The sequence below is a fragment of the Amblyomma maculatum genome, chromosome 4 (genome assembly GCF_055883805.1).
Source record: "Amblyomma maculatum isolate TAMU_Amacu chromosome 4, ASM5588380v1, whole genome shotgun sequence".
Lineage (NCBI taxonomy): Eukaryota > Metazoa > Arthropoda > Arachnida > Ixodida > Ixodidae > Amblyomma > Amblyomma maculatum.
In genome coordinates, this window is record NC_139347.1 from 96,184,282 (window position 1) to 96,204,468 (window position 20,187).

Consider the following 20,187-nt stretch of genomic DNA (forward strand, 5'->3'; position numbering starts at 1 on the left):
TGTCGATGTATGCAAAGGATTAAGTCAAGGTTATCCTATATGAACACTACTGGTCGCGCTTCATGTGATAAGTAAAGAAGGTCGCAAGAAAGTAATCTATGTATTAATCTGCCATATAGATTCGACAAAAAGATCGTACAGCAGTGGCTCTTCTGTTTAATGCGTGAGGAAGATATTGTAGTGTTGGCAGGTAGCCAAGAAGATTTGCAAACTGTAGTTAATTTTTGTGAAGACGTAAGTGCGGGGGCGTTCTAGACTTCAGATTTAGCGCAGTTAATGCGGGTCAGATGATTTTAAATAATTCAACCAATCAGACGCTTAAAATAGAAGGCAGTAAAATACCAGCGGCAGCAGAATAAAAATATCACGAGGTATATGTAAACGGCAGGGCATGAAACCAATTGATGCTTTAGGTTTGGTTTATGGGGTTTAACGTTCCAAAGCGACTTGACCAGGCTATGCGAACGTCGTAGGGAAGGACTTCTGAAATTTCGACGACATGAAGTTCTTTAATGTTCACTGACATCGCACAGCATTCGGGCCCCTGGCTTTTCGCCTCCATCGAAAAGCGGCTGCCGCGGACGGGATTCGATCCCGCATCCTTGGGCACACAAGTCGAGATCCTTAACCACTGTACCACAGCGGCTGGGTTGAAGCCAAATGATTAGCCAAGAAGCTCCAAATGTATTAAATAGAACTAACAGTCCGAGTGGTTGGAAGAAGTTCATTATCCGCATGATTATGCAGATTCCAATTATCCATGTTAATTGTCTCGAAGGTTAAATTCATTTCGTTCTACCGATGAAACGTGCGAGTTGCAATATTGAGAACAAATTGATATTTGCTAAAGCAGTTGGATACATACAACATACGTTATAAATAATTTAATTGCAGGTTCTAATTGGTTCCTGGTGTTCCAAGTGGTGTCCCATTAAAAAAAAAAATAATTGCTTGCAAATCATATTTTCCAATTGGAAAAATCATTGCGAGAATGGTAGTCTAAAACTGGAATTGCAAGTGAGTCATTTGGAATGTCCAATTGGTGTCACACTTTATTCTGAATAGTCGCGTGGGAATTTCTTAATTGGAAGCTAATGATTTCTTGACTGGAACCTGCATATTGATCTCTCGTTACACAGTTCAGGGAACTAGTTAGGTTTCTGTGAGAAAGATATTAGCAGTTTTACCTGCTGAATTATTTTCATAATTCTCACCATAACCTCGGACATGATCTAGTGAAATATACTCGCTCAGCGGACAAACACCGTGAACTCCAGCAGGAGCGTCCCATTATAGCATGTATGTGGGAGAAAAATTGTGTTCTGCGGATTCATACTAGTGCGAAAGCATTCGTAAGGTCGTCAGAGACGAGCAAAAACCTTGCTTGTGCCTCGTTGGTTACCATAGCAGTTGTGACGTCAGCCGTCGTGAGCCACCGAAGAGGCGAGTGTTATGACGGCATGCACAACAGAGGCCCAATCACGAAACGATCGCATCACAAAAGCCGTCACAAACCTTAGCTTATTTTGGTCAAAAGGTCCGCCAGACAGAATCGACCAACGGGTGCAGGGCAAAGCGATTTGTTTTTCGCATTTTTTGCGATATGACCATTGCGTAATTCGCCCTGCAGTAGCCCTGTGGCACAATGTAGAGCTTTCAGGGTGTAGGCAAGCTTTGCAAACAAGTAAGTTTTTCAGATCTGCGTGCGAGCAAACATCGAAAGTTCCCGACCCAATCATGCCTGAGTTTATCGCCTAATAGCTACGATTTCTGAATCCCAATATGCCTCACTGTTGCGAAACTGATATAATGCAGAGAAATGTACAAGGGGGGGGGGGGGGGGGGGGGGTATACTGACTTACGTTCTAAAACAAAACTTGGCGTCGTACTCCATTGACCCAATAAAAATTGTTTGGATTTGTCTAAATTAAGAGCCGCACCAGATACCGCGCAAAACTATTCAGTTAAGTGCAAATCCTCGAGTACACTCTTTTTGTCAGAACAAAACAGGGCGACGTGATCAGCATAGACCGAAATCTTAATTTCACATTGAGCCTAGGAGAAACCTCTAATAAGCAGCACTGTAAATAATGCTGAGACAAAGGGGTTCGAGATATAGGGCGAAGAGCAAAGGCGACAATAGAAACCCTTTGCGAACAGATGATTTCAGTGGAATTGGCTTGGTTATCTCTTGGTTAACAATTAGCCTTGTATAGGACTCCTTATAGCACAGCCTTACACCCCTGACAAATTATCACAAATATTTAAATGATGTCAGATCGCGAACAAGATATCGTGACGGACTTTATCAAGAGCTTTAGCAAGGTAAATCTAAATTAAAGCTACCTGATCACATTCATCTGATACTGTATCTACTACCGGAAGTGCAATATGAATACGCGCTTTTATACTGCGGCCACAGACCTGGTGCATTCCTATTACGTTTGTGATTGCCAGCTGCATACTGCCACAAAGAGCCCGAGAGAAAATTTTGTAATCTGCATTGCAGAGAGAAATTGGACGATACCCTTCAACCGTCTTCAAGCGATTACTGCATTTATTTGCCTTTTGGTATGCATACAGTATGCCCAGAATGTAAAGTGGGAGGCAGAAAACCAGCATCATAAGATGATTGAAAAACTTCCAGCAAAACAGGTGCAAATGATAAGACGAAAATGTTTCGTAAAACTCGCTAGTAATGCCAACCGGGCCAGAGGATTTCTGACCCTGCAATTCAGAAATAGCAGATTTAACCTGGTTCAAAGTGATAGCTCCCACTACTACAGCACGCGGTTCATTGTCAAGTTTAGAAAAAGCTTCGAGCAAGCGCCTGAAATCTGATTTCTCATTTTAGCCCTCACAACTCCCAAAGAGCTTCCAATAATAGCCAAAGAAAGAAACCAGAATTCCAGGTGCGTCCTCTGGGTGAAACCGCCATGCTGAATTTACGATATTTCCTTGGCAGGAGCAGTCTGTCTTTCATCACTCAGGGGTCGTCGGGATGGCTGTTCGTCTAGAAACCTGTTGGATGGCGACCTTAGCCCCCTTATATATCCCAGCTGCAAATGGCTGAAGGTCTGCTTTAACATTATTGATTTCTTCTGCATAGGCACCAGGGAGAAACCTCTCTATAGCTCGATCATGTAACTCAATTAACGCACTCCCTAAATCACGAAGGTGATGCCTCTTCAGTAATGCGATCTTTGTTGAAGCTTCATGGCCAAATTCTTTGTCTCTTGTCTAAATAATTCTTTTTAAGAACAGGGAGATCATTGCGCGACCACGTTTCTTTCAAGCGAGAAAATGCAACACGTTGAAATATTCCATCTGACAAGAATAACTATTCATTTTCCACAGCTCCCAACGAGACTTTATTTTACACCGACTGTGCGACAGACACCATGCAGTGATCGCTAAAAAATATGGGCTGTACCCAGTAACCAAAAACAGTGCCTAACCCGTCTAGCGAAACGTAGATCAATTCAAGCCGAAACCTGGAGGAACAATGAAAATGAGTAAAATGAATGCTGCCACCGTTATATTGTCCAACATCCACATGGCTGTACTCGATCAAAAGCTAAATCAATAAATAAAGCAGCACTCATAATGCTTACTTAACACTGCTCGGTCTTCATCCGTGCAAACACAATCAATATCTCCCAAGAGTATAATTTTACGATGTGCGCAAATTAATGGTCAACCAATGACAGAAAAAGTAGCCTTCGATGCCGCTGCTTAACATAAACAGAAAATAATTCTCCACTGAACACCATAAATTGCATGGTAAAAGCATATAAGTCCCCTTCTTCGTCTGTGCTGTATATGCCATCGCTGTAATATCCAGTGCGTTGGCCAGGAATAGCATGCACCATTCAGATGAGCCTATCGAGTGGCTAACGATAATACTGTATTCACGACAAAATCCACGTTAAAGGACAACTTGGTTTCCTGGATGGCTTCCACGCTCACACTGCATTTCTTTAGAAGATGACATGACTGATTATGCCTTAGATGACTGCGGAAATCCCTAAGGTTAAGGGTAGCGACCTGATATGCTGCGACGCTCGCCAGTTTCGGCGCCTGTCTTATTAAACGCCATCCCCTTGAATGGGGTGGCCTGCCTACAAATCGGCAGCCTGTAGGGCAGATAGCTCCCTCCTTTTTGAATTTACCCACCCCGCGGCCACCACACCAAAAACCTCTTGCTCATCACCCCTGCACAAATCTCCTCATCTGTAGGACTCTTCAAAGGTGCGCTGTTGTTCATCTCTTGCGATAATTCCAAGGCGTCAGCCTATGAAGCCGAGCGGACCACGTCGCTCGCAGCCACGACAGCAGCTGATGAAGCACGGACCACACTAGAGGATGACTCTGCACTTCGAACACTGCTGCATTCCAGCGACGAGGAGGCGTATCATCGACGGATGGCTTTCTCTTCAGACTTTAAGAGGAGTGTCCAGCTGTTCTTCTGCAGAGGGAACTAGCCCTGCAGGCGCTCGACCGCGAGCACCTATGGCTCGTCCGGGGCTGGGTCCGGTGGCTTCGGCTTCGCAAACGCTCACCAGCCGTTGCGGGAGTGCACTGACGTTCGGCGGAGAGGACTTTATTCGGAACAGGATTGAATAGCCCTGCAGCCGGCAGAAGAAGAGAATTCCTCTGTGTGTCGGGAGCTCATGGCTGAGCTCCCTAGTAGCGCTGACAACATCCGTCATGTCCATAATATGCTCGGGCGCCACGTCATCGTCAAGCGTCCCTTGGTCCTGACGCAACCTGTCAGCAGACTCAGCACTGCTCATTATGCAGCGTCGGCATTGGGCACTGGCGCCGAACATGGCCACCTTGGCTGCACCGAAGACACTGCAGAGGCCTTCCTGGGATTATAACTAACGCCTGTACTCCAAAGACGTTAATGGTATGAGGGATTGTACTTCCAGTGACTCCGCCCTTGAGCGTCAGCGAGATTTCTCTGTTTGCATGTTTCCATCTGCCCCATTCTAGGACATCGCCACTTCTCGCGTTCTACAGTCTGAACAGTTCCAAACGGCTCCAAAGCCTCTATGATCATTCCGTTCTCCACATATATAGCTCATAGAGCCATATCGCACCTCTTTTTCCCTCAGCACAGTATTTTTATATGATTACAAATAATCATTGAGAGGGGACTGGTAACAAGGGGGTAGAAAGTAAGTCAGGCATGCTGGTCTAGGATGAATGATTTAAGGGAGAAAGCCAGGGAATACGGGGTAAACGCTTTGGGCGGGGCTGTCGCCAACGGTGCCGACCTGAGCGGCACCCGAACCGCTTGTACTGTTTGGCCTTGAAAGAAACCGCAGCCTTGAAACCCGCAAGCTGTCATCAGAGCCGGGCACCTCGAGTGCGCTCGCTGTGCACTCTGCTTTGTTCACAAGGGGCCGCCACACTGGTTGTGGGCCGCGCACGCAGTCCACCTTATCCGCACGTGCACGCCTGTGAAAGCAATAGTTAGCACAGATTCTCGGTACACTGGACACTCGGCGGGCGCGTCGAAGCACAGGGCCTGGCCAGGCTACATCAAACTTCATGAAAAACAAAATGAAAACAAATTAGAAGACTTAACGCTGCTGAACCGAATATTGAGCGAAAGCAATAGCTGCGGGTGACCTAGCATTCTTCTTCTTCTTCTTCTTCTTCTTCTTCTTCTTCTTCTTCTTCTTCTTCTTCTTCTTCTTCTTCTTCTTCTTCTTCTTCTTCTTCTTCTTCAGCCCACACATAAAACCCCGCTTTAACCAATCCATATGAATGTGCCTTAGTGGCCTAGAGGGGTAACGAAATGCCAAGGTCCTGGCAGGCTGATTCTAACATAAGCGTCCCATGTGAAATGAGAGACCCAAGTTGGCAGCTCTTGCCAGCCCACATATAAAGCCTCTCTTTAACCAAGCCGTATGAACGTATTTGGGCTCTAGGAGTAACGTGAATGTCAGGGTCCTGGCAGGCTGATTCTGACATAACCGTCCCATCCCAGACGGCCACTGACGTCCGACGGACAACCGAACTCGGCCGCAACTCGGCCGCAACTCGGCGGCCGATTTCGGACGTCCGCCGGAATTCCGGCGTACGTACGAAAGCGGATGGTCGAATCCGTTCGCCCAGCGGACAGCCGCCGTACGTCCGCCACTGGATTTGCTTTTACACAGCTATGATATAGTTTGTAGTCGTCGTGCTCGTCTGAACTGCGTATAAATCAGTAATGCCGTCAAGTCTGCATTATATGATGCCAGAGCGAATCGATGCGATAGAAAGCGTTTCCATTAAACAGTTTTTTTTATTTTCCGCATGTTTCATCGTTGAATTCTTCCATCCAAAATTTTTGATTAAAAGTTAAATGGCCATTAAACATGTTTCTATCATGATGCTTCGGTGAAATTTTAATCAGTGGCTGAATAGACGCAGCAAGCAGCAAGCTCAAAAAGAACGAAACCGAACCTATCCTCAAAAAAATCTAAAATGAGCCAATCCAATCCACCTGACAAGTTTAAGTTTAGTCATGGAAGATGGCTTCACGTTTCCGTGTTCTGCATTTTCTGCGCAGTTACAAATACCTACGACTGTAATGCACTGCTAGCATTGTTTTTGCTGTGGCTTGGTGCGGCTGGCACACTTTGTTCACCCGCTGATTCCAAAGTAAGTATTTCACCGAACTTTTGTTTCTTTAGTTGAACTTTTCGATGCACCGATAGTGGTGAGCTTTTGCGTAAGCAAACAGCTCTGTACAGCAGCCGAACGGTCGAGTGTTTTAGGCGAGACTGACAGGATGGCTCCGCGCCGACTAACTAAAGTGCAGCCTCAAGTCTGAGGACCATTCGGCATTACTGGACGCTGCGCCAGTAAGCAGCGCAACTTCTCTGTCTCTGATAAAGGAGTGCCTGCCCGAGCTTTAAAGGAGTTAATTTGTTAACCATGCGCAACGTGCTGAGTTGTAAAAACTATACGAGAAAACTTTTGCACTCCTCGAGCCTATCGTGCGACATGCCTACACTTGTGAAAATGTCGCGAGTTTTTTTGTTTTGTTTTTTTTTTTTTTTTTTTAATGGACAGCCGCTGATCTTTCTCTCTCGAGCTTTACGGCAACTACAGTTTCTAGAAGGAACGGCTGTAGCTACTAAATAACTAAAGGTTTAGTACTCTCCTTCAGCTTTGACAAACCAGGACAGCACCTTGCGCATGTTGGTTATGCATGTGGGACCGAACCGCGCAGAACAACCGGACAAGGAGATGAGAGAAAAAAAAAAGTCAGCACTTGTCTTTTTCTTGACCCGTTGTTCTGCGCTGTTCTGGCACGAATTTGACATACCGCCGCCGCGATACAGTTGGGCTGTGAGCTCTGGTGCCTGCAACGCCTTCTTTTATGCAAAACAGGCGTACTGGGAGGCCATGCAAGCCGCGGGCTCAAAAAAAAAAAAAAAAAGAAAAAAAGAAAAAAAACGAGTTGAGCAAAAGTGAGATGAAAACAAAATTGTTGTTGCTTTGTCCTTACAGATATTCAAAGGCTCCTCAGAACTTCACTGCATTATTGACAGCGAGATAATGCCAAAGCTGCACTAGAGCCATGCAGCACCTTATAGTGCATGATACTGAGCTTATGTCTTGCACTGAAAGCTCTTACCATGTTCTTAGATTATCATGTTAAAGTAGCTTTAAACCCATGCTTGTTAATGCAGTGATAGCCATAAATTGAATCTAGGGCATCATGCTCACATACAAGGCTTCTTATAACCGCCGGTCACATGATGTGGGCTATAGCAGAAACCTGTACCTAGTCATCTTACAAACATTTGTGCAATTGATGCTTTTAATGTGTTGTAAAAGTTTTTGTGTTCTGTTTCTGTATGGGAATGCTTTCCTTATTGAAGGCTAACATTTGGCTTGCTACAGCAAAACCTGTACCTAGTCATTCTAAAAACAGCACCGCAGTTGATGCTTTTAGTGTGTTGTAAAAATATTTGTGTTCTGCTTCTGTATGGCAATGCTTTTCTCGTTGAAGACTAGCATAAGGCTTCCAAAAATTTTTCAGATGCCATTTGCTGTAGCCGATTTCATAGGCCAACAGGAAGCAGCACTTTGAGCATGGAAAACTGTCATCCACGGGGGAAAAACAGCAACATTCCTTTGCATTCTCATTTCTTTGGTATGGCTAAAAGTGAGTATTGTATCATTATCTATATTATTATTATTGAATCATGATTGTCAGTGTTGAAGTTGTTTGAGCGTGATGATTTTAAACACACAGGACATCCCTTCGACAGGTTTTAGCTTGTTTACATGTAGGATGTAGAACTGGTTTCATCAAACTTTATGCAGCAAATTCTTTTTACATTGTCCACCATGTTACTTTTTGTCATTGTCCATTGAAGTAAATAACCATTATTTTACGTTTACACAGTCGTCCACTCCTAGCTTGAATGGGAAGGTGTGGCATGCAGTTTGCAAAATAGCAATGCATCCGTCACAGCCATGCATCAAGGATAAGTGGCTTGTGCGTAGAGGGACCAGTCGCTCCAGCTTCACGTCATCTGCCTCTTTGCTCCGGTGTGCAGACGTGCATTGAGGCAAAGTGGTTTATGTGTAGAAAAACCAGGAGCTTCTTTGTCACATCTGGCTGTTTGTTACGGTGTGCAGATGCGCATCGAGGCAAAATGGCTGATGTGTAGAGGGACCAGGAGCTGCTGCTTAACGTCCTTCGCCTCTTTACTACAGTGCACAACCGTGCATTGATGCTAAGTGGCTTGTGCATGGAGGGCCCAGGAGCTGCAGCTTCACGTCTGCCTCTTCGCTCAGGTACGCAGGTGCGTATTGAGGCAAAATGGCTTATGCATAGAGGGACCAGGAGCTGCTGTGTGGCGTAGTCTGTATATTTGCTATGGTGCGTATCGAAGTACAGTGGGGGGGGCTCATGTGTAAAGGTACCATGAGCTGCTGCGTCATGTCGTCTGCCTCTTTACTATGGTGCGCAGGCATGCATCAAGGCAAAGTGGCTTATGCGTAGAAGGACCAGGAGCTGTTGCTTCACATCTGCTATGATGCGCAGCTGCGTATTGTGGGTGGTGGTGGAAAACATTTCCATCAGATACAAACACAGGAGGTTACGCACTAGCTGACCCTGGGGGGGCCTGTCCTGACAAAAACAAGGGGTCCCTAGTTTGGAACCCCAGTGGCGGTAGAGGGACTAGAGGCTGGTACTTCACGCTGTCTGCCTCTTCGCTACGGTGTGCGGCTGCGATGGATGCAGTGGCATCTCGAAAAGTGCATGCCACGCACTCGCATGTTCAGCCTAAGAGTGGGCGACTGTGTACCTGCTATAGCTTTGTTATTCATAGAATAAAGCTAGGCCAAGTTGGATAAATTATAGCTCACCTCATATGTGGTCAGCAAAGAAAAGCCACTCCAGATAATCTGGTGCATTTACTGCCATAGGATTGTTATTCATATACATGCTACTGACAAGTCAGATTCTTCACCATCAGAAATGCCAGAAAAACAACCTGTCTGTAATAGTCTGTAATAGTCTAGATTGCTCTTTCTCTGCAGACTTGAGTCAGATGTGTGTTCCATTGCTGTGGGTGGGGCAGGTGTGAATCTGATTTTAAGCTTGCAACAAGTATGTTATTGTAGTTTAAAGGCAAAACGGTACTAATAATCGTAGCCCCCCGTGGCCTTTATCCCCTTTTAATAGTGTTGCCAGACACTGAGTTATTAGTTTACTCTGCACTGTTTCTGTCTATTTAATGTGCAGAGATGTACAATATATTTATATAATACTTGTAGTTGTCGACTTTGCACTTAGAAACATTGTAGCGTTATCTGATGTGTTGCTTTCATTCTTTTAATGATTTCTGTAAGGGATCGGTGGGTATGCTAGGCATCATTATTACAGTCTACTCTTTTTGGGTCACTTGTTCAATGCCCAGCTGCGGCCGTCTCCCACTTGCCCTCGGGCAGGAGGCGGGGAGATGCGCACAGAGAGGCAGCTACAGTAGCTACAGTGCTTAATGGAAACGTAGGCAGAGATGGAAAGAAGTCCCTTCTTCTGAGGACTTTGCTGTCGCACTCGAAGACGCGGGGACAGGCAGTTCTCGTTGCTGCGTCATGTAGGGGGCTCATTTTTATTTAAGGAGCTTTACGAACAGTATACACCAACTAAGGGGTCCTTAGTACGCTGACTGGACCCATCACCCGGAGGCAGCACAACTTTGAAACGCGCACCTCTTTTGGAAGAACTGCTTATCGTTCAAAGAAAAAACACTCAATTTGAAGGGTGTAAGGCCCTCTTCCTTGTTGGGGAGCCCACAAAAGTGACAATTATTCAGTGCAGGTGCGCTGAGGGGGGTCTCGTTGAGGATTCCAACCCTGGATGTCAACAATGGTGGGAGATGGCGGCGTTGAGAAAGGGCAAGTGTGTAACAGTGACGGTATGATGCGGAGCGGAAGGATGTGGGTTGGCTTTTCTGATGTGGTCCGCAATGGTGCTGACTCGGACGCCAATAATTGCAATAATTGCCCTGTAAAAAGAGCCGCCAAGGATGCAAGCTTTGGGCAATGGTTGCGCACGTGGAACACCGTTTTAATGGGTTCTAATTTTTTTTTTCTTTTTTTATTTCCTAGGGGAGAGAGTTTGGCATGTGACCTAGTGAGCCAATCATTTCGAGGTCCATTCTCTAAATTCCGTTTGTTGTGAAACGAATTTGTTGTCCTTTTTGCATTGCTTGTATTAGGGAGAGGGTGAAGAACCTTATGAAAGTGGAAAGACATGCCAAAATGTTTGTTAGCCAGTCATGTGTGAGTTCGTTGTCATTGGGGATGAGAAATCTGGGCAGAGTCCCGAAGTTAATGAAACGGCCCCGAGGGCCTGGAGAACTCGTTCTGAGCTTGATTTGGATCTCATTCCTCTTCAGCATAGATCATGGTCATTGTTTCACCTGTTGTAAATACGTACATTCATGTATAAAATTTTCAGTTCATCTTCCTCTCCGTGTGCAAGTTGTTGTGGCCAGATGCAGTAAATTCACTATTTTCATTTCTATATAACATGCCTTTCTGAAGATGGTGAGCTCTTTTGTCCAATCCTGTAAGAAAGCAGCAAAGCACTCCCAAATCTTTCACAAAACTGTGTGATATCTTTAATGCTAACTGCGGCTTGGTGTCACTCAAAACATGTAGTTGAGGTAGATTTCTTCCCCACCCCCCCTCTTTTTGTTCGTTCAAATGAGGACCAGCGGACATTAACTCTTGCTTTTGTAATGCCCTAGGCCCCGCCTTAAGGCAGTACTCCAATGTCAATACCATTTTTATAGCTAGGCTGTCCAGCAGCACTAATGTCTTTTATACACTTCTTTTACTAATCTCTTACCCAAGTGGTGGCTTATACTGCGGGGGCGAAAGTCTCTGGACAGTATGTCTGGAGATTTTGGACTAGAATCGTGATCTAAACGAATTGTGACCTTATTTCTCTTGCACACATGAAAGAACTAACGTTCAACTTTCACATTGACAAGTGTGGTCCGAGTTTCCTGGTCGATGTGAAAGTTATGTGCTTTGATAGCAGTTTGTGTAGTCCACACACTTTTGTCCCCGATATTACATAGGGGCAAATTAGGCGCCTTTACAGGGGCAGTTTCTTTGGCGCCCACTACCTTCCCCATAAAAAAGCTAGTGTTTCTTGTGAACAGCTGGCTGCATATATAAAGTCCATTATTTTTTTGTAATTTGTTGTGCGTAGTTGAGAAATCCATGACATACATGCACAGCTGGTTGCCAGAATTATGCAACCATATTTCAGTAACTAACATCCATGCTGCATGCTGCTGGTAATACATCAGGAGCTTGTGGCTGTCAGCTTTTTGTGTTTTGTGTAACTATAAGCCTTGCTATTGTAATGTCACATATTGCGATGTGGGTAAACAAATAACTTTACTTTTACTTCTAACTCTTGTAGAAGCATGAACACTGCGCAATCACTGCAGAGGGCTATGCTTCCACATTGGGCTTTAGCCACATGTCAAATGTCTGTCTTTATTCTGCTGCAGCAGCTTGCATGTTATCAGATAAGTTACTTCGTCGCAGCTGCTCTAAGGAGACGCTTTCTAGACGCTTGTAGCCTAGATGTTGATGTCGATATACCCCTGACACGCCCAGGGAATGTCTTCGGTAGAGGGTACATGGAAACCAGCGAAATGTGCAGTTTACAGAACAAAAAGGTAACAATTTTAAATGATGTTATTATTGATCACTTCTTTTCAAAGCAGGAACAATGACTTTAGAAATCTGCCTGTTAAACCGCTCAAAATGCAGGTTTCTGCCGCCAATGCGTACCTGTGTAATACTGCAATGCTCTGGCTGTGCTTTATGTTCATATACAGCATCTTTTATGCTTAGTTTCTCTGCATGTGCACTCCATGTCTTGGGCATTGCTGAGGGCGCATAGCAGCAAGCATAACATGCTATGTTTGGTCAGAGTGGCATGTTCAAAGAGACGACATAAAAACATTAAAATACTGAATGCCAGGTTCTGGTCAAACTACATTTGTATCTTTTGTTATTCTGCATGGGTTTTGCTGCAGTTATATGACCTTTCTATATAGTATGTGACAGTTCTGAATGGAGATGCATGCGTACAGTGCCATCTGGAAAAAGCAATTGAGAGAAACTGGCAGTTGCCCTTGGAGATGTGTAATCAAAGTTCAGCACAGATAACTTGAATTTCATTTTCCCTTCTATTGCAGGAGGAGCCCAACCTGCTCTTTCCATCTTAAGCCTGAAAGACCAGCAACAGCTGATCGAGCAAATGCACAGGATAGTAACTGCTCCTGGAATCCCGGCCTGCGGAGGCCGCCCACAGAGAACTCGATCATCTCCTCGCTAATTCCGAAATATTAGGTTTCAATAAATACCTTTTCCTCCACCACCTCCCCAAGGGAAGAGCTGTCACGGCCAAGGATAATTAAAAAAAAATTATTCAAGTAGATTCTTAATACTCCAGTTGGCCTGCATTTTACCGTGCCATTCCTTAACATCGATATTTTTTTAGTGTAGACTATTTATGCATGCAGTTTTTGCAATAAAGCAAAAAAAAAATGCTTTTTTACAACCTCGCATTCTGGTATGCCTATGCACTTCGCATGTTTTCAGGAATGGTGCATTTGTGTAAAGCTCAGCTAGCATATGTGCCTCTGATGGAAGTTTTGATTGCACACTGCTGTTAAGTGCTTTGTGTGTGAAAGTAAAGCAGACAACAGGAAACTTGAACTTGTTGCATATTCTATTGTCTGCTTTACTCTCACGACAAAGGCATTGAGCACTAGTGCGTGACTGAAATTTCCATGGCACATGCTTGCTGAGCTTTACACGAATGTTATTGGTAAGTTTTTACACCAATAGTGGGCCCTGCAGTCAAGTTCCGGGAAACGTCCGAATGTCCGCCTCCGGCTGCCCGTCGGACGTCCGTGGGACGCGATCCGGATCCACGAACGATAGTCCGACGGACGTCCGCTGTACGTATATCGAACATAACCGGACTTCCGTCGGATGTCCGAAGGTCCGAAAACGGGCGTCCGTCGGTCGACCGTCGGACGTCTATGGCCGTCTGGGATGTGAAACGAGAGACCCAAGTTAGCAGCCCCTGCCAGCTTGGGGTCATCTACGGGGGTCGTCTAAAGATTAAAGGTCAATGGTGGTCACCGCCGGGCCACGCTGACGGCTCAAACTGCGAGCAGTATTGCTTTTGCAATAAAACAAATTGCGCACTTCACCCAGACAATGAGCGCAGTGTGTTACACTCCATGAAGGCGTGTTGTGCGGTCTCCCGTTTGCCACACAGGAGGCAGTTAGCGCCCCATTCAGGGAAAAAAAAGAAAAGAAAAAGAAACCGCTCTTCCTGACAGGCTTTCACGGGCAAAATGACTTATGGTTTATAGGGCTTAATGTCCCAAAACGACTCAGGCTATGGGAGACGCTGTAGTGGAGGTCTCTGGAAATTTCACTCACCTGACGCCCAGCACACGGACACCTTGCTTATCGCCTCCATCGAAAACCGGCCGTCGAGGCCGGGATTCAGTAGTTCGAAGGTCAGGGTCGAGCATCCTAACCCCTCAGCCACCGCTGGTTTTTTTTCTTCTGTTTATTACCTGTCACATCAGTAGAGAATAAGAAAACAAGAATCAGTTACGTCTTAGAACTTAACCGACACGTTGGAAATAAAAGATGAAAGCAATGTTGCACGAAAACTCATGTATTATGATTAAAATTGTTTCGAGGGAAGCCAAGTCTTTGGACGCACTTAGTGATTTCAACGCATCACGATTGAATGTGCACAATTTGCTCAATGAAATACCGTCTAGCAGGCTTGACATTCACATCTTCATTACGAACTGCCATCCTCGCTTTCCATACACTGTACTTGCAGACTAGCATGATTAAGTCATACGGCATAACACCTGGTCCATGTATGGCAAAAAAAAAAAAAAAGGATACCGAAAGGCGTTAAAGGGAGGTCTTTTTTTTAGAATTCTCTGCAGCATATTCCATAAATATATTGCATCCCAACATTCCAGGAAGATGGGCTGTAATGTTTGAGGATTGCGACAAATCAAACAATTTACAGTTCATGGTACAAAAGCCCCTTTCTCACAAAAGCCCCTTTCTCTTTCAGCCAGGGCTTAACCGACAACATGTTAGTGGGAAGCTGGAAGAATAAAGATAATTTTTTGGTGAAGACGGAACTGGCATTTTATTATATGTCACCTCCTTGCACTGCATCGTATATGGAACGATATAGGGGTTTCGCTAACAGCCCATCGCATACATTTTTGTAAAGTGTTTTCCTTGGAACACTAGACAGATATTAAAAAAAAAAAAAAACAAGCAAACTTTCAAAACCTTGGAAGCTGATACAACCTCGCGCGAGAAACCTCGAACACTTGCTGTCCTTGCTTCATACGTCGACACAACAAAGTCAGGTAACACTTACCGTGTCCTGGGTTGCATTAATGTTCGTAAAAACGGATCACTTCGATCGCTCAAAGACAGAAACCTAAACAACACGGGCCATAAAAAACAAATGAACCAATCCAAGACTCCCTTCTCTCACATGGTGAAACAAATTGATCCGACTAGTTCGCTCCCACGTAGACTAGACCGACAAATACCGCGAAGAGCACATACCAAATTTTCGCTACGATGAACAAATTGCACACCGTCGCTCGAGAAAACATTGAAAGTTTGCGTCCAACCCCGCTGTGAGTGTTCTGTCATTCCTTGTCGGTTTCACTATGCCAGTATTTCGCTGCATCCTTATATACTTTACTAGGGTCTCGGACCACAGAATATTTTGAAAAAAAAAAAAAAAAGGTTTAGTCTCTCAGTTGCCGTGCCAAAATCACATTTGCTCCAATCCACGGCGCTTCTGGACATCCGACAAAATATATTTGTAATATTTACTGTTTCCGTAGCCTTGTATACATAAGCCCGACGCAAGTGGGTCGGGTAGGGGTAGCCGGATGGGGGGCTAAGCCAGCCCGACCCCTCCGGGTTTACATGAACTCGTTTCTGTCGGGCAGAGATCGCTGCTACACCGCGCGTTCGAGCAAGTGAACCAGGCGCAGACGGGTAAGGGGGAAGAGGAGGAATGTTCAGCCAAGCAGCTCACGGTCCCGTCCCCGACCAGCAAAGAAGCAAGAGAGGCGGGTAGGGTCGAGTCAACTATCCCTCTGCAGTCGGGCTGGCGGGACCCGACCCGGTGGTCGTCTAGCTCGACCCCCTAGCGTTTACATGAGCCCGACAGCCGGTTTTCAGGTCGATAAGCCCACCCGACCCGATTTTGTCGGTCTCATGTAAACCCCCTGCGTGATGCTCTCTTTGTCGCTACAAAAACAGCTACATTGTCGGCGTAAGCTAAGATTTTAACCTCACTTGCCATTAGGCTGAAACCCCTTACATGATCGCTCTGCTTATCTTTAAACAAAATGGCTAAAAAGCGAACATAAGGCAGATAGCGGGCATCCTTACTGCACTGACGCCAATACTTTAACGGGCGCTGTGACACTCTTATTCGAAACAAGACTTGTAGAACACAGTGAATATGCCATCTTAACGCCTTCTAATACTGCTGATCCAAAGTTGACACGTTCTAGTATCAGATACAAAATTTCGTGGACATCCGATCAAAGGCTTTCTCTAAATCTAGCTGAATAATGATTACGCGTTCTCCCCATACATCGCAACACTCTATAGGACACATGGCCACATGAATATTTGTAAAAATGGTTTGCCCTTTAATCCAGCGGGCCTGATGCGACCCAACAATTCGTTTTATAATGCCTTGTAGTATTTTCACAAATACCTTGGTGAATATTTTATAATTCACGTGCGTCAAGCGTACTGGCCGATACGAAGTTACCGACAATTCTTTTTTAACAGGGTCATCAATTTTCGGAATAAGAACGTTCTCCGAAAGGACGGAGGGAGAAGCTTCTCGACGTCTGCACTGTTGATTATTCGGTGCAGATTAACCGCAAGGTGATCTTTGAAATCCTTATAAAACGATGCGCGTATGTCATCTGGTCCGGGCGTTTCGCCCATTCCAAGCTCCCCTATGGCTGCACTGTGATAGGCAATTCGGGGCAGATGAGTAGGTGCGTGGGGGTGAGTGGATGAAAGGTTGCAGATGAACCGTTTGAATCTGACGGCAGCGATTCACGTCGCCTGGTTGCGAATTTCAATATATTTTTGTACTTAATGACTATGACTATGCATTATGACTCTCATGATCATCGCTCGTAACTCCACGTGTCTACCTTTCGTTCATTCGCTAGTGTGTTCCCCTCATCAGAGCGCGCGCACGAAGATAGCGGAACGGCGTTCAGATAGGTAGCACAGAGTGGCTGTTGTTGTTGTTCTCTAAATTGATGGCAGAGACCCACACAGGGGGATCGGCCAAGAATTGAGGTGCGATGTTTGATTTTTGAGATGTATAACTACATCGCCAAAAATAAAATGATTGCTATGAAAGAGAAACGAAAAGTAAAATATTAAACCCCGAAAAAAAAAAAAAGAAGAAATCATAATGCACGCAGGAGGTAAACTGTGAGATTTGTAGCTATACTGCTTAAAGAAAATGAAAGCATATTGGCAAGGCAGACGTTTAGAATCCATTAAAATGTTTTGAAAGGCGTAAAAACAGACCTGTGGTTGTACCCAAATATGGTTGCACCAAACGGCAATAAAATCTGAATGCTCAAATTAAGTCCCAGCAAGAAATGTTCTATTGATTCCAGGGCCGGCTTGCACGATAAAGTCCGAGCTAAGTCCAGACTTAAATGGTGTCTTTAGAAAGATCAAGCTTATTTAAGACGGCTCGTGTTCCGAACGTCGAACGCTTCGGGTTCATGTTCACCAGAGTGGCTTCCCAGAACGGCCTCAGCAACCACTTGGGGCATTTTTCCTCGTAACACAATCTTAAGCCGCAAAAAGCAATGGCACGGATTTTACACAACGAAAAATTGACGGAATGTGCACATCTTACAGCAGGGACAGTGCCAGCCCATCCCTGTATTTCCCCAAGTTCTCTACTTAGACACCTGGCGTCCTTGTGTCTTAACCAAGACAGCACTAGAGTCGTAATCATACAAGCGACTTATTCAAGTCAGGACTGAAGCCCAGTCTTGACTCCAGTCTTAAGCTGCCATGCTAGTGGCCTATTCTTTAGACTCCAGTTAAGTCTGGACTTAGCTAAGACAATCTTAAGATTGTTTTGTGCAAGCAGGCCCAGTTCCCAGAAGAATGCGCAGACGGGAGTAAACGCCAAACCAGACCTGTGAATATAGGAATTTAGGGGCGGGATACGCAGCAAAACCTTGTTAGAGGGTCTTCAATCAGCCGTGACTGACTGGTATCCTGCTCCAGGAATACTTGAGATACAGGTAGTCATCTGATGTTAAAGTAGATCCAGTTTGCGTACTTAACAAGGAGCGCGTAAGAAATCGCTAATATTACGGACATTGTTATGCGGTGCTGTTATCTTTCCTATCCTCCTGGCTAAGCAACACGGGGCCACTGAGAGATTCCTATGCCAGGCTATCAGCAACCTCATTGACTTTCACATTGCTGTGACCTGGTACCCACACCATATGTATGAGGCTCAAATGTGAAGGGAGCAATAGTAGAAAGGTGTTTAAGACTAGAGAACAAACAAACGCCTTGCCATCAATTCCGGGCTTCAGCGGCTACGTGTCTCCTTCAATGACCGACCGTCGCGTGCAGACTGCTTCTCCCCCGGGAAAAGCGGCGGTATATGTTGAAACGCGTATTCCTCATGTGCGCCTTTTTTCTAGAAAACTGGTGCACATCATATCAAGAGGTAGTAGCAGTAGCTGTGAAATTTCTGAAAGGAACTGCTGTGCTTTTTTCATATTACGTTAGACCAGCTGGGGGCGTCCCTTGCCGTATTACTATTGACTGGTTATTAAGTAGCCGTCGGCAATACCCCGGGTGTCCAATTTTAGTCGGAGGCGACTTCAACGCCCCTCACCCGGATTGGGGGTATCCCACTGCAAGCCCTCGTGGTAGGCGTGTGCGGGACGCCTTCACTGATGCCCTGTTTGTTCTGCTTAATCACCCTGGGACAGCAACACGGCCTGTGCGTCACATACGTGCTGCCTATGCTCCAGACTTGACGTGGTGGTTGGGCGCTGGAACTCCCTCATGGCACATGGAGCCAGACTGCTGGGGAAGTGATCACCACCCTATCATCATCGGTATCCATCCCTCCCGTCTCTGCCCTTTACGCCGCAAATGTTCAGTGGTCAACTGGGAAAGCTTTCGCTCATGTCTCGACAGTATGCCTTAAGATTCGTCGTCACTTCTTGTTGACCGCATACAAAGAGCACAACACAGCGCTACGATGGGCCTGCTTAACTAGTGGGCTGCCCACCGTCAAGCTGAGCTGGCTGCTACGAGAGACCCTACTTCGGCGCAGGCACGCACACGACTGCATTATCTTACTGCGAAGGCTCGGAGATATGAACGCGATCTCTCGCGATGCTAGTGGCATGCATAGTGTGAACAATTTTCTGCTAAATCCTCGAATGCCTCACTCTGGTGAACGTTTCGTGCAATGGAACACGGTCGTCGTTCTACTGACGCAGCAGCAACCGCATGCTTCGCGGCTAATTTGTCGCCGGGCGATTTTGCCAAAGACCCTGCACGAAAACTTTTCCCCAAATACGATGCATTGCCTCCTTCAGCTGCAAATTTTAATTTGGCAGGTATCTCTGCAGACGCATGGAAACTATCATCTGCTGCCGACGCAGATGGAATTTCGAGTCCCTTTTCGATGCCTGAGCTGCTGGCTGCAATTGACGATGCGAAACGAAAAACAGGGCCCGGCCTGGACAAAATTCAGTATGAGGTTTACAAGAACCTCAGTACTGTTACACTGCCTCAACTACTAGACACCATAAACAAAGCATGGCTGGAGTGTCGTACCCGAGAGCTGAAAAACCGCTGTCGTGATCCCTATTCCCAAACCTGGAAAGGCTAGCTCCAACAGATCTCGCCAACTTACGACCAATCGCCCTAACATGAACGCTTTGCAAGCTTTCAGAGAAAATGCTAGCCACACGACTTTCTTGGTAGCTCGAACAGGGCGGTTTTTATCACCCCGCTCAAATTGGATTTCGTCCATACATAGGTACAGAGGACGGGTTGGCGGTCTTGGCATCAGCAGTTCTATCATCTACCCGCAGCAGCAATGTACGTACTTTATTAGCAATGGACGTTGGAAAAGCATAAGACAACATCGGTCATGCTACAATCCTGAATGCCATTGACATATGCTTCATCTCCCTCTGAGAGTACGCAGTTTTATCGCATCATTTTTGGACGGAAGAAAATTTACAATAAGCCTCAGTGGTGATACAGTTGGTTCATTCGTTTCATTACGTGGCGTACGTGCCCCAGGGATCAGTATTGTCTCCGACGTTGTGCGCTAACTGTTGCTGCAGTCTGGACGCACAACATTCCCGAAAATTTATATGGATGTAAGATAATAATTAATCAGCAAAAATTCGTTTGGGCGGTCAAACGCTCCGTTTATGTGCCTAGAAGTTACAAGTAATCATATTCTGTGGACTGCAGGCACAGCTGTCTCAAACGTACGTA

The 20,187-nt window shown here is 45.6% G+C and overlaps 1 long non-coding RNA gene across 1 annotated transcript; it reads left to right on the plus strand.

The window, feature by feature from the left end:
- Nucleotides 1–6,522: 6,522 nt before the first annotated feature.
- On the plus strand, nt 6,523–13,161 carry LOC146191704 (uncharacterized). The gene is made up of 3 exons (XR_014706676.1): nt 6,523–6,660; nt 8,051–8,176; nt 12,756–13,161. It is a non-coding gene; the product is annotated as an uncharacterized LOC146191704 (long non-coding RNA).
- The last annotated feature ends 7,026 nt before the right edge of the window (nt 13,162–20,187 follow it).